Source organism: Camelus ferus, chromosome X, assembly GCF_009834535.1.
Source record: "Camelus ferus isolate YT-003-E chromosome X, BCGSAC_Cfer_1.0, whole genome shotgun sequence".
NCBI lineage: Eukaryota > Metazoa > Chordata > Mammalia > Artiodactyla > Camelidae > Camelus > Camelus ferus.
The window spans coordinates 10,210,440-10,226,197 of record NC_045732.1 but is presented as its reverse complement, the minus strand read 5'-3'; the positions used below and the strand labels follow the sequence as shown (position 1 = coordinate 10,226,197).

The window sequence follows — 15,758 nt, the reverse complement described above, 5'->3', positions numbered from 1 at the left end:
GTTGAATGTTCTTCACATACTTTCTCTTTTCTATTCACTAATACACTTACTGAAAGTTATTCAGTTTCTTATGAGCATGTTTTAGCTACACACAAAAATTTGTTCTTTTCTATAAATTCTGCATTTTGAGTTTTTATGTTCTCTTTTACTCAATAGTTAAGACATAGATTGTAATTTGTTTTATTTTACTTAAAAATTTCAGGGTGTTCCTTTTCACTTTCTATTTTTTGTGGCTGATTTCTCATTTTACTGATTGTGATGGAATATGACAGTAGTTACTATTTCTACTTGATATAATTATTTAAGGTGTGTGTGTATTTAAGTGTGAAAAATCTTTTGCTTTCAACAGGTGGATACATTTATCTCATTTACATTTATTTTTAAATTGATATGCAATATTATAATAGTTTCAGGAGCATAACACCACGATTCAATATTTATATATATTGCAAAATGATCAACACTAAGTCTAGTTAATACCTGTAGCACACATAGTCATAAAAATATTTTTTCCTGTGAAAGGGACTCATTTACACTGATTACTGTGACAGACATATTTGCCACTTTTTCTATATTTTATCTTTATTTTTTGTCTTAAAATCTTTTTCACAATGTTTTTAATAGAGTTTTGATAATGGTAATGAAAAGGAAGGATGTTCTGAAGGTATTTTCAGACAAAACCCTGGTATTGTGCCCTTCTATTAATCAAAAAGAGCTAGAGACTATTACTCAATAAGACTAAGAAAACTTTAAAAACTATTTGAAAACGAGGTGAATGCATTTCTCTTTCATTGTTGACAATCTGTTTTTAAAAGCAGCTTCAATAATACTGAACCTAACTTACATGCACCCAATACAGGAGCACATAAATATAAATACAAATACTAACAGATATAAATGGAGAAAATGATAGGAATACAGTAATAGTAGGAGACTTTAGCACTCCACTGACATCAACGGACAGGTCTTCCAGATGGAAAATCAGTAAGGCAACAGAGACCCTAAATGACACAATAGAAAAGTTTAACTTAATTGATATCCATAGGACTCCACATCCAAAAATACCCCAGAATATACATTCTTGTCAAGCATATATGGAACATTATCTAGGATAGATGACGTACTAGGACACAAAACAAGCCTGAACAAATTTAAGAGAATAAAAATTATTTCAAGCACCTTTTCTGACCACAACAGTATGAAATTAGAAATCAACTACTGAAAGAAAATCAGGTTAAAAAAAAAAATCACATAAAGACTAAACAACATGATACTAAAAAACCAATTGGCCAGTAATGAAATCAAAGACAAAATCAGAAAATACATAGAGACAAATGGCAATAAAAACACCTTACAAAAGCAATGAGATGCAGCAAAAGCAGTTCTAATAGGGACGTTCAAAGCAATACAGGCCTTCCTCAAAAAACTAGAAATATCTCAAGTAAAAAAAACTAACCTACCAAAGAGATTTAGAAAAAGAAGAACAAAACCTAAAATCAGCAGAAGGGAGGAAATAATAAAGATCAGAGAGAAAATAAATAAAACAGAGATTAAAAACCAAAAGAAAAAAATCAACAGAACCAAGAGCTGGTTCTCTGAAAGTGTAAACAATATCCACAAACCTGTGGCCAGGCTCACCAAGAGGAAAAGAGAGAGGACCCAAATAAATAACGTAAGACTCAAAAGAGGAGAAATAACAATCAACATCACAGAAATTCAACAAAATCATACAAGACTACTATGAACAGTTACATGCTAAGAAATTAGACAACCTGGAAAAGAATGGACAGGTTTTTAGAAATATACAGACTGCCAAAACTGAATCAAGAAGAAATAGATAATTTGAACAGACCCATCAATAGAAGTGAAATAGAATCTGTAATTTAAAAACAAACAAACAAACAAAACTCTCTGCAAACAAAAGTCAAAGATGGGATGGCTTTGCTGGGGAATTCTACCAAACATACAAAGAACCTGTAACAATCCTTCTCAAAGTCTTCCAAAAGACTGAATAAGAGGGAACACTTCCAAGCTTATTCTGTGAAGCCAGCATCACCCCAATACCAAAAACAGACAAAGGCACTACAAAAAAAGAAAATTACAGGCCAACATGTTTGAAGAATATAGATGCAAAAATCCTCAACAAAATATTAGCAAACTGAATTCAACAATACATAAAAAGGATCATATACCATGATCAAGTTGGATTCATTCCAGGGTCACAAGGATGGTTCAACAGACGCAAATCAACCAACGTGATATACCCCGTTAACAAAAGAAAGGACAAAACCCGCAAGATCATTTAAATAGATAAAGCATTTGATAAAATTCAATATCCATTCATGATAAAATCTCTCAACAAAGCGGGGATAGAGGGAACAGACCTCAACATAATAAAAGCCATTTTTAACAAGCCCATAGCCAATATAATACTCAACAGTGAAAAGCTGAAAGCATACCTGCTAAATTCAAGAACAAGACAAGGATGCCCATTCTAACCACTTCTACTCAACAAAGTATTGGAAGTTCCAGTCACAGCAATCAGACAAGAAAAAGAAATAACAGGGATCCAAATTGGAAGAAAGGAAGTAAAACTTCACTATCTGCAGATAACATAATACTCTACTGAGAACTCCAAAGACACCACACAAAAACTATTAGGACTAACAAATGACTTCAGCAAGGTGGCAGGATACAAGATTAACAAGCAGAAATCTGTTGTATTTCTTTACAAAAAAAGGAAATATCAGAAAGAGAAAGTTAAAAAAAAAATCCTGTTTAATGCTTCCATATCCTGGCAATTATAAGTAATGCTGCTGTTACTAGCAGGGTGTATGTATCTTTTTTAGCTAATTTTTATTTTGCGGTTGGCTTTATTCCTTTGATAACTATGTAAGTTAAAAAAAAGCTAAAGCTCCAAACGTTCTCAGAAACAATGAACTGTATATATATGTAAATTTTAAAACATATGCACAGTAAAAAAAAAAAATCTATCAAGCCATGAAAGACATAGAAGAAACTTAAAAAGACATACTGCTAAATGATAAGAAGCCAGTCTGAAAAGGCTACAAACTGTACAATTCCAACCAACTGACATTCTGGAGAAGGCACAGCTACAGAAGCAATAAAAAGATCGTAGTTTCCAGGAGCTTGGGGAGAGGGAGGGAGGAATGAACAGATGGAGCACAAGGGATTTTTCGGGCAATGACATTATTCTGTATGATAATATAGTGGTGGCGGTATGTCATTATGTGTTTGTCAAAGTCCATAGAATGTACAACATCAAGCGTGAACCCTAATGTAAACTATGGACTTTAGTTGATAATAATATGCCCATGTTGTTTCATCGATTGTACCAAATAGGCTATACCGATGAGCAATGTTGAGCGTAGGGGAGTATGTATGTGTGGGTGGGGAGGGCTATGTGCAAACTCTGTATTTTCTGCTCTATTCTGTTGTGAAACTGAAACTGCTCTAAAAGAATAAAGTCAATTTTTTTTTAAATCCTGCTTAAAATCAATTCAAAAAATAAAATACCTAGGAATTAACCTAACCAAGAAGGTGAAAGACCTATACTCAGAAAAGTATAAAACACTGATAAAGAAAACTGAAGATGATGCAAAGAAATGGAAATACAGCCCATGTTTGTGGCATGAAAGAGTTAATATTGTCAAAATGTCCATACTACAGTTTTAATGCTACCCCTCTCAAATTATCCTAATGACATTTTCCACAGAACTAGAATACATAATCCTAAAATTTGTATGAAAGCATAAAAGACCCAGAATTGCCAAAGCAATCCTGAGGAAGAAAAGAAAGCTGAGGGCATAACCCTCCCAAAATTCAGACAATACTACAAAGCTACAGTAATCAAAACAGTGTGGTATTGGCACAAAAACAGACATATGGATCAATGGAACAGAACAGAGAGCCCAGAAATAAACCCACACAGCTACGGTCAATTAATCTTCAACAAAGGAAGCAAGAATATACAATGGAGAAAAGACAATCTCTTCAGCAAGTAGTATTGGGAAAGCTCGAGAGTCACATGTAAATCAATGAAGTTAGAACACTCCCTCATACAACACACAAAAATAAAAGCAAAATGGCTTAAAAACTTAAATACAAGACATGACACCACAAAACTTCTAGAAGAGAACATAAGCAAAACATTCTCTGATATAAATCGTAGCAATGTTTTTTTTTAGGTCAGTCTCCCAAGGCAAAAGAATTGAAAGCAAAAATAAACAAATAGGACCTAATGAAACTTAAACGTTTTTTCTCAGCTAAAGAAGCCATAAACAAAATGAAAAGACCACCTTTGGACTTGGAGAAAATATTTCCAAATGATGCAGCCAACAAGGGGTTAATTTCCCAACCATAAAAACAGCTCATACAATTCAATATCAAAACAACCAAACAACTCAATCAAAAAACAGGCATAAGATCTAAACAGACGTTTCTCCAAAGACATACAGATGGCCAACAGGCACGTGAAAAGACGCTCAACATTGCTTATCATTGGAGAAGTGCAAATCAGAACTGCAATAAGGTATCATCTCACACTGGTTAGAATGACCATCATTAAGAAGTCTACAAATAATAAATGCTGGAGAGGGTGTGGAGAAAAGGGAACCCTCCTACACTGCTGGTGGGAATGTAGTTTGGTGCAGTCATTATGGAAAACAGTATGGAGATTCCTTAAAAAAACTAAAAATAGAGCCTACCATATGATCCAGCAATCCCACTCCTGGGCATGTAACTAGAAAAAAAAAGGAAACTCTAATTCGAAAAGATATACGCACCCCAATGCTCACAGCAGCACTGTCATGATAGCCAAGACACAGAAACAGCCTAAATGTCCATCAACAGATGATTGGTTTTAGAAGATGTGGTGTTTATTATGTATGTGTATATATATTTATACACACACACAATGGAATATTACTCAGCAATAAAAACAAATGAAGTATTGCCATTTGCTGCAACATGGACGGACCTAGAGATTATCACACTAAGTGAAGTAAGTCAGAGAAAGACAAATATTATATAGTATCACTTGTATGTAGAACTTAAAAAATACTACAAATGAATCTGTATATAAAACAAATGGACTCACAGATAGAGAAAACACACTTATGGTTACCAAACAGGAAAGTGGGGAGGGGAATTGGGAGTGTGGGGTTAACACATACAAACTACTATGTATAAACAGATGAACAAGAAGGATTTACTGTGTAACACAGGTAACAATATTCAGTATCTTATAATAATCTATAATGGAAAATAATCTAAATATATATATAACTGAATCACTTTGCCATACACTTGAAACTAGCCCAATATTGTAAATCAACTGCACTTCAGTTAAAAGAAAAGAAAAGAAAAGAAAAGAAAAGAAAAGAAAAGAAAAAAGAAAAGAATGATGAACCTCTTCTCTTATGTACAAAGAAGTAGGCAAATTGGCTTTTGATCTCAGTAATAATTCAGAGAGTTCAGAAAGAAATCATTTTTAGGAAATATCTCCAAGTTCTTAAGAATAAACTTCATGATTCAGGGAAAAAGCATTTCTTAGGTTTTTTTTTTCCTTTAGGTTGCTTATGGCTATGACTAGATGGGCATAACTGATTTTTCAAGGGAAGATTCTTTCTCCTCCAAGACTGAAATGTGCTATGTGAGAAATTCTGTACAAAACTTCATTGACTTTGACAGAACTTCAAATTGTTTCTCTATCACAATAGCTCATCAACTGCTTTTGCTTTATCAGAGTCGTAGTGTTTTTACCAAACAGTTCTGCTTAAATTCTTCTTTTAGACTAAAATTCTCTAAACATAAAATCCATTTACCATAACATTATGCTTTGTTGAACCCACTGTATTTTTTTCCCTGAGGCTGATAGAAGAAAAACAGAGTAGAAATGAACCTTAAGGACCATATTTTTTATAGAGAAAATCATACGTAAACGCACATATATTTTTAGTCTTTCATTTCCACAGATAACTTCTGCAATGAATTTTATCTCAATAGCTAAAGAAGAATTTAATGTTTCAGATACTCTTCTGTTACTGACTAAAAATATTTAATCAAGCTCTTTGATGCTGGATATGTGTTCTACACTGTTTACCAAAGAGAAGTGGCACACCCTGAAAACAGCAATGCCCCACGGCTAATGGTAGTTCACGGCGTATCCAGGGCAAGTTACTTGATTTCTCTGGAATCATCTTTCTCTACAAGTAAGAGTTTGAGGCAATGGTTTCTGAAGTCTCTAATGAGTTGAAGGGTGCAGAATGTGACACCCCCAAATATGCCTATTTGGCTTAAGGATTATCTTAAGGCTACTTTAAAGAAACAGGAGATGCAGGAACAGCTCTGTAAACTCAATTGAAGTGACCCTTTCATAAGAGATGTTCACATTTACAAGGGAAACCTCTGTTTGTAAGGGTGTCTCTCTCTCTCTCTCAGAACCAGGACTCTAAATTTCAAGAAAGTCTTACCAATGGAGAAGGTAAGGAGTTAAATCTGCCTAAGGACCTCACTCTTGTTTCATGTGCTTTTCCTGGTCACCTCCCATAACTGACTTTTCCCACCCTCAACACCTTCTTCTGTCTTTAGTTGGAAATAGTGTTTAAGGCGGTGGCTTGGGCCAATGCAGGGAGTTACTCAGCTTGCCTAGGTATCTCCCATGTATATGGGAGGTATACACGTTATTAAGCTTCTGTTTTTCTCCAGTGAAATTTGTCTTTTATTACGGGGGGGGGGGGGCGGGGGGAGCATGCCTCAGCCAAGAACCTGGAAGGGTAGAGGGAAAATTAAGGGTACAAGACCAAAATTAACACATATTCCTTCTTCCTTCTTTACAATTTCACAGACAGAAGGTGACTTCTTACTGTAGACCTTAGCAACCTCCTCATACTAATTTTTTTTTTTTTTTTTTAAGTTGAGAACTTTTGCCTTTTTGCTTCAAGGAAGCACTTTAGGGCTGCTCTCTGGCACAGGTGAATTGCCTGCATCACTACTCTTGTGCTTTGGAGTCGTTATTAAGTAAAATAAGGGTCACTTAACGCAAACACTGCGACGACAGTCCATCTGATGACTGAGGCAGCTGCTAAGTCACCAAGAGGTGGGATTCCCTGGACAATGGGGTGATGCTGAGACATTTCCTCACTCCTCAGAACGGCGTGCAATTTAAAATGTATGAATTCTTTACATCTGAAATCTTACAATTAATATTTTCAGATCTTGGTTGACCGCAGGAAACTGACACCATGGAAAGAGAGACAGCGGACGAGGGCACTTATGTCCACATTCGATCCTATTAGTCAGCACGGCCTAATAAACCAGACCTTCTACACATGTGCTGACGTAGGGGTCCCCAGGGACTGCTCTTCCCTCTGTCCTCCCCATGTGCACAGCCAGCACTTTGTGGTCCTGTCTTTTCTGCTCTCCCACGCTAGCAAGGTCTTCCATCCCTTCCACTGGTTATCTCCACACTGTTCACAGAATAACCATTCTAGTCTGCAAATATGGCCACGCCGCTCTCTGGCTCACAATCCTTCACAGTTTGCCTGTGTCAATAAACATGATGCCACTGTCCCTGTGGATTTTCACGGTGTGGCCTATCTTTCCTGCACTGGCAGACTGAAGTCCTCCTGCTCGCCATCTACCTGCCCAAATGTTTCACACCACAGACACACCAAATTATCTCAAAGTCCCTAGTCCTACACAAATTCCCATGGGGAGTGGAGACATCCTCCTGCCATCTTAAAACTCATTTCTGTTCATACCCTAGTACCTAAAATAAAGTAAATAAACAAACATACCTAATTACCTCCCTACCGCCCCCCCGCCAAAAAAATAACTTAAAAAAAAAAAAAAAACTGAACATTTCCTTGGCCACCTTTTTCTATTTAAGGCTTGGCTCAAGACCATCTCTTAGGCGACTTTCTCAGTGACAATGTATCCCCAGATGTTTTCTCTTCACCTTAAACATATCTGCACGGAGTCCTTATCATTTTGGTGTTATTTGTTTACTTATGACTCATCCCACTAAGACTACATTATCCCAAAAGAGAATCTTTCATTTTTCATCTTTTTGTTTTGTGTATACTATTTTCTCAAGAGGAAAAAAAAATGGGGGGGGTAGTGAATCAGCATTTTGCTTTAACCTTGAACTAATGTCAGACTTGAAATACCAACAGAAAAGTGTGTCTCACTGGTAATGAAAATATCTTTAGTGGATCAAGTTACTTTTGTTGACTAAAGCTAGCGTTCTCTACCCACACTTCCTCTTCGATCACAGATCAAAATGCTCAATGCAATAAACAAGTTGTTAGGAAGATTTAACATGGCTTCTGCAGGCCCCCAGTTTCCAAACAGTAAACGGGGGAACTCCTGTTTACTTTGCATCCAGACTCGGTACATGAGTCACTGTGGTAAAGCCATCGTTTTTGAAGTCCCAGGAGTTCAAACAGAACCGGGTTTCCAAAACATCATTAACACTGAGCCATGGCTACATTGCTTCCTGAGAGCTCCACATAAAAAGGATTTAGAACAGTTCACACAGACTCACTGTTTCTGAGCTTCTGTTAGGAAAGAAAAACACAGACAGGAGTTCTTCACTCATTTCATCAAATCTCTTCCGGTGCGGAGGTCACGGGCACAAGAAGATGCTCTGTTCACCTACAGGGAAGTTACTGACAGTTGAAAATGAGGAACCTGAGTGTCTACTTGAAGTTATCACCAAACTCGGGCTCCTAACAAAGTCCGCTGTTGCTTCATTCGGTTTCCTCTATACAGCGGGAGGAGAGGAGCCTCACTGAACATAACAAATGCATACACAGACTGAGCAGCGACCACTGTAACACGTCAGGATTATAAAGCCTCGACAGAGAACCTGCTTTCCAAGTCTGGACTTTCTGATGAGAAGACCCTCTCATCACCGGCTGACACGTAATTATTTTTCATAACTCTCAGTTTTAAAGGAAAATTGCTTCTCTGTGACCTTTCCTGCCCAGACTAATGACAAAGAAATCAGAGCATCAGCACAAAAGAAAGAGTACCGTGACTCATGTGCAAAGTAATTATCCAGCTGTGAGAGGCGCTGGGCTGTCTAGCTGGGTTGAGCAGTAAATTCAAGGTGAACCAGCTGGTATTTTTTTAAACATAAATTTCTAGGGTTGGCAATATTCCACGTAACTGTGATTCTGGTCACCAAAATAACTCTAACAGTTTAAGTCTATCTACAGGGGAAGTAATTTTTGTCTGTTTACTTTCATCTTAATGAACTTTTGGGGCGGGGGGGGGGCGGAATGTGTTAACTGATACTTTAAAATACAGCCCCGTCCCTTCTTTTGAGTCTCTGGTACAGGAGGATGGGTAAATTATATGCCAAACTGGTCAGCTCCCTGGGCATTATCACCAATGGTCGAAAACCCTCCACTGTTTACGGTGTGTTCCCTTTGATCCCTATTCCCGACCTCAATTCCCTTCCCTGTCCCAATGGCAGCTATGTAATATGAGTCACATGAGTCATCTGCTCATCTGTCTTTATGAAACGTATAGTGGTCTGGGTGTGTTCCATGTTTCTGTAAATCATGCTGATACGTATCCTATTACACGCTCGTATTTTCACCCAAACTGTGCCTTTGATATCTAGCCATGTTGCAATATATATCTTAATTCTCTTGCCGAGTAACAAATTGCCACAAATTCTGTGGCTTACGCAGTAATTCCAACTTCTTGCCTTCATTTGCTCAGTGAAAGGGTGGTACCTTTTTCTCTGAGATTACATCTGTGAAGTCACCATCCCTGTTTTCCCTTTTAGTTCTGCACATTTCTACAGCCACGAGGAATCAGATTCCACCAACAACCTGAGGGAGCTCAGAAGTGGACCCTCCCCTAGTCACGCCTCCCGATGGGGACACAGCCCAGCTGACACCTTGAATGAAGCTGTGTGAGGACCCAGCCAAGTCTCGCCCAGACTCTTGACCCACAGACACTGCATGTTTTAAGATAACAAGAGATAACAAGCATGTCTTAAGCTGTTCTGCGCGTGGTAGTTTGTTACACCGTGACAGGTAACGGATACAAACAGTGACTTCAGCCTCCTCAAAAGTCAACTCTCTGATCCCAATACAACCTGGTCTTCACTGCTCCCAGATACTCCAAGCTCTGTGAATTGTGGCACAGAGTTCTCTCGACTTCCACATCAAGTTTACAGCTCTGGCTTCACAAAGTCGAACCACTTTGATTCAAATCAGTGACCTTGGGCAATTTATTATAATACCCATCCCACATTTATACAGAAGTCTAATGAGATCACTCACGGACATCTTCAAAGCACCACTCAGCACTTAACAAGCACTCACAGAACATTCACCACCAGAGTTAGTGCTGCTTAACTAAATTCAACGAAAGGGGATGCGTGCACCGCAGAGAACATAAGGTGCTTGGCAGTGGATTTAAAAGCTAAATGAATAAACTGAAAGAAATGACATTATCTGATACCAATTAGGAGAGATCAATTGAAGGAAAATAAGGGAACACATCAAGATACACCACGTTTGGACACAAAGGGTGACTGGGCTTTGTCTCCCCTTGACTTTTTGATTCAACTCTATCTGATTATTAGGTCTCCTCACGTGATGTGAGTTAGATACAGCACAATCAACCAGGAGGACATTCCCCTACCACTGGAGCGGACGGAACAGGGATACAGAGACAAACATCTCATACTGAGCCTTGTCGGCCACTCCATGTTTTTCTGGAGGACAAGGTTTACCTTGTTGTAAAAGCTTAAATCTCAAAATGCAAAACTTAGCAGCAGAATATGGTCAAGCAGAAGGCCTCCCTGAATCATGTCGGTTTACAGAATTGTGTTTATTCGCATAAAAAGGAGCTGCATAATATGCCACACTTTTCACCATGGTAACGGCGAACAAGAATGGGCCTCTTCTCTTTCTCAACTCCTAGAGGCCTGAAACATCTGTCCCCTTCTTCTTTCAGAATCTTTGCTGCAACAATAGCTACTTACTGTTCTCATTCCTGAGTATTACCGGCTCACCCTGTTTTTGCCATAAACACACACTGTCATGAGTTCCCCAGTTCTCTACTCTCTCCCACAGTCATGCAGGCCTGTGGCCTGCAGGCCTCGTTGCCCAAAAGAAACCACAATGCAATCTGTTTAACAGGCAGTTTTGAGCAGGATAATAAACTTCTGACATAAGACTAACCTTGCCATGAAGCATGGTGACGGCAGAAGTTTATGAAGGTGGTTTTATATGTTAGAATTTATGGGCAAAAGCAAGTGGCGGGGGGTATAGCACAGCATAGCATGCTGCAAAGGCGAAAAATCTGGACAAATCCGAGTGGGAAAAGGCGTATTGTTTTAAAGAAAAACTATGATATTGTGCAAGGGATGGGTAACAATGGCTCTCAGGCCAAACATGGCCCCCACCTAGTTTTTTTGTAAATAAAGTTTTATTGGAACACAGGCACGCCGATTTGTTCACATGTTCTCTATCTCTGGATGTGCCATTACTACAGCAGCAGAGTTCAGTGGGTGAAACAGGGACACCGTGGTTCACAAAGCGTAACACACTTACTATCTGACGCTTTACAGGGAGACTATACTGACCCCCTGCACAGCACGCAGAGTACCCAGGTGGTGGAACCAGCGAAAGATTCCAATTCCGGCTAGTAACTGCATCTTGCCTTTTTGGTATTTTTGATAGGATTCAGTAGAGCTGAATCTAGCCCGCAGGGTTACATTCACATACCAAATGGCAGTCACTTCCCCATCTCTTATGCAGATAACCCAAGAAAAAGCAAATCATTGTGTGTCCCTACCTTTCACCATGGGTGTTACTGCAGAGAAAAGAAGACAGAGCAAAAGATGGCATCGGTCAGCATGCTTCTGTACGGATCAACTGTGTATTTTCTATATAGCATTCACCACATGAAGGTTCGGCTGAGGATTTTCCAACTAAGATTAAGTTTAGTAAATTATCCCGTCAAGGCAGGGAAACATTAAATTTTCTGATAATTTCTGGAGAAGAAGATGTATTTAAAACTGGATCCCAGATATAGGTAAAGACATAATGGAAAGTCAACCTGTAAAATCTACTGTTTATGCCTTCAGGTGAATGGGATCCTGAGAATAACATCATGGCCCTGTGAGCTTTTGAATCTAAACTCTAAGGTATAATTTAAATAGGATAAAGGTGGCATTGTTCTTGGAACAAAGGAAAATTGCAAAGTAAAAATTACTAAAACACGGAAAATAAGTAGGAAAGAGAAAAACATTGAACATGGCTCAGGCTTTCTTTGGGTCTGATTTTTCTCTTTCGCTGCTCTGAGCAGCAGAAGCGGGGGGTGAGCTACCAGCTCTTCTGGAAACAGCCTTGGGTAAGGTCATCCAACAGCATCGGCTTTTTCCACCCACCTAGGCCTTGAGGAGTTCTCTGGTACCCAAAGGGTCTTATCATGGGTACCCAGAAGACAGCCCTATTGTCACAAGACAGATGTATTGTCACATCTCCTGCCCATTTCACGAAGCCACCTCTAGCCTCCTGGACTGAATCCCACGGCTTTCCCCCACCTCACTCAGCCTCAGCCCCCACCTCTGATATCCCACATCGTTTCTGGCCCCACCAGTACACCTTAAATAATATTCACTTGCATAACCTTCATCTCTGTGGCAAATGAAAGGGGCATTTCTTTAGCACCTGTAATCAAAGTCTCAAAGAACTCTGTGAAAAATGGCCAGCACCAAGGGCATAAGGTTTATTCAAAATATCTGGCCAGTGAAAACGCAGAGTTCTAGGCTTTCCTTTCCAAAAGGAAGCCAGTCTGAAGCTGCTGGCTGGGGAGTCTGGGAGTCAGGGTGGGGGATTCTGTCAAGCTTGGCAGTGGCCCTGCCCCAGCAGAGAGCCAACATGACCACCCGGGTGGGTGACGCCATCTCTGGCCGTTGGAAGAACTCCAGTTGGACGAAGTAAACATCATTCTATTAAATATCCATTTGGATCACTGGATTGCAACAAAGAGGTACCTACGCGAGCAAGAGCAGACTTACTGATCGGAAACACGTGTTCAAATCCTGCTTCCCATCCTAACGCGCTCAGGGCTTGAACTTACCCGAAAGGATCTGAATGAGCACGTCTGGGATGAAGACGTTAATCTTGGCTTCAGTCTTGCATATGTAAAACTGCTCCAGGAATGAATGGGCCTGGCTGTTTGTGTGCCAGGCTCTTCCACTGGGATCAAGACACAAAACACCCTTGTTGGGTGAGGAGAGGAAGCGCCCAGAATGCGAAACTTTCCCAAGAGCGGGGGAGGAGAACCCTCTTGGTGCCAGAATACCTGCAAAATAGGAAAATGGAAAACATTTAACAGCAGTTTACATCTATTCCTTTTTAGGTCTGTGACCAAGGCTTCTGGAATAGCCTTTTCCTTCACGTGGAAATTTACATCTTTGAATTGTCCCTTGGAAGACGACTTCTCTAATTAGCAGAGAATCTGCTGATGGGAACCATTTGCAATATGGAGGCAACACCCGCTACCATGAACATGGAAGAGATTAAAACACAGAATAATGGTAAGCACACACATAGACAAACATATACACACAAACAACTCTTAAAAAGAAATAAGAACTTCAGTGAGACTTAGATGACCCACTTATCCCATCAGGAATCAAGCTTGGCAGGTTGCTAATTGGAACAATTCAAAACAGCTTCTGTCTAATTCAACGTTTATGTTCAAGAACATGTTCAAGCTGCAGTGATTCAGTTTTGTAAAATGCACCCTCAATTAGGTCTGTTTGAGCTTGGCCTCTCCCATGCCACAATCTTAGACAAACCTGGTTTGATTTATGGGGACTTGGAGGAGACCATATTCAGCGTCCGCCAAGTTCTCCCTTCAGCCAGAAGTCCCGGAGAATGCCCCGTGGGGTGGCGACCTCACTCCCAGCTCTGGGAGGCATTCTCTGTGGCTGAGGTGGGTGACGGCAGCTCGGATCGTGGGCCTACATTTTTTTTTTCCTTTTTCACCAGAAAAAAAAGAATCACTTCTTACTGGGATGTAAAATGCCTTCTTCTCTAAAGAAAATGTCTGTTTTCCTCTTTCCCTCTGTAAAAATTCATTTCTATCTTCTCAGAATTAAGAGGTTTTTTTTTTTTACAGGCTTTCTTTACGTGCAGAGATACAAAACACAGAGTTTGATAGGAAGTAAATAACTGAGAAGGAGGAACACACACAAGTCAGCTTCCTGGGATTCATCTTACTGCACCAGACCTCTTCCCACGGGACTCCCGGGCTCCCTCTGTGAATGCGGGTCTCCAGTGGAAAAGGTCTCCTCTTCTGCACTCTGAAAAGCATCCTGCTAATTTAAGAAGTGATGCCCTAGGTAAGTTCCAACTGGAATAAGCTTTGGCGCATTTCAGATGATGTCAATTGTGTTTCAACCAAGAGATCAGGAAACAGAAATAAGAGTGTGATTTCTCCACCTTGACATAGATGGAGATGTCAATGGGTGGAATATGCAACGGATGATAGTTAATTACTCAAAGAGTAAACAGCTTCTCCATCAGCCACACTACTTCTGCACATAGTAAATCAAAATCAGAGCATTCTACTTCCCAGATCTTAACAGAAGAGAAAAAGACGTCTTATCTAAGAGAACCGTACCAATCTGCTCTGAGAGTTTCATTTTAGAGAATCAGATCTATGACGGAAGCCCTGCACGAAGGTATCCTATCTGTATTTACATTGTAACCTAAGTCATACTAAATAAAAAGAAAGCTTTTGCGGTGACAACAAGGGGAAGTAAGCATGCAGTTATTTTGCAACATGTGCTACAGAACTAATCATAGACTATCATCTAAACTGGTTACGTGTTGCATTTTTCATCCTGAATAAAAGTAATTTTAACACAAGAAAAAAAAAATCTGCATTTAGCTACAATCTTAAACTCATCCCTTCTTTAGTCTACAGCAAGGAGATCTAAGCGATGGACCAAACCCAATCCAGTATTTTCTCTGGAGTCTTTCAGGCCACCAAAAAAATAAGCTTCTTTCCCCCCCCCCCAAATAAACAAGTAATCCAATGCACAGAAGGAAACTGCACTTTACTGCATAATCAACAAAGGCAATAATGAGCGTCAAATTGAGACAGAAAACAGAACACATGAAGGATACAGAGAAAGAAATGACCCAAGTGGTACATCTGGGTCCAGATGACACAAACAAAGACTCAGAGTTCCATTCTGTGATGGGATTTGAAGATTCACTAGGAAAGCTCTCTCCAAATAGCTCCCTGAAGGTATGCCTGAGCGGCCTGCTCACATCCCTTCCACTAGGATCAGAGTCTTCCATTCAGGGTCTCTCCGAGGTAGTTCAGCTAACCTTGGAACACACTGATCTCTGGAAGAAGCAATCAGTAAACGTAAATACCCTCCATGCAGAAGTTTAAAGGTTGTTTTGCACATGACAGATAAATAGTGGGTCTGGAAGGAGGGGCCCTATCAAGGAAAGTTCTGTATAAAGGATGGGAGAGCTATGCTGGGTCCTGCCAGAGGCAGGCAGCTCAAAAGAGACCTTAGCATTGGCTCAGGGTTGGGTTGGAGTTGGGTTCTTAAGGATGTGTTGGCTAGAAGGAAAAGGGTATGGAACCAGAATTCCGAGACCAGAGATGTGAAACCTTCTGACCCTCTTTATGCCCTGTAGACACAGGCTTGGCTACCTTAGGACAGAACCTTA

General features: G+C 39.7%; 1 long non-coding RNA gene across 7 annotated transcripts in view; it reads right to left on the bottom strand.

Moving 5' to 3' along the window:
- The window catches only part of LOC106730316, a 482,615-nt gene that overhangs the window by 219,718 nt on the left and 247,139 nt on the right, over nucleotides 1–15,758 (bottom strand). For all 7 annotated transcript variants that reach the window (XR_001366770.2, XR_004318051.1, XR_004318053.1 and 4 more), the window contains one exon: nucleotides 13,138–13,362. This is a non-coding gene — a long non-coding RNA (uncharacterized LOC106730316). The remainder of the gene's footprint in view (nucleotides 1–13,137; nucleotides 13,363–15,758) is intronic.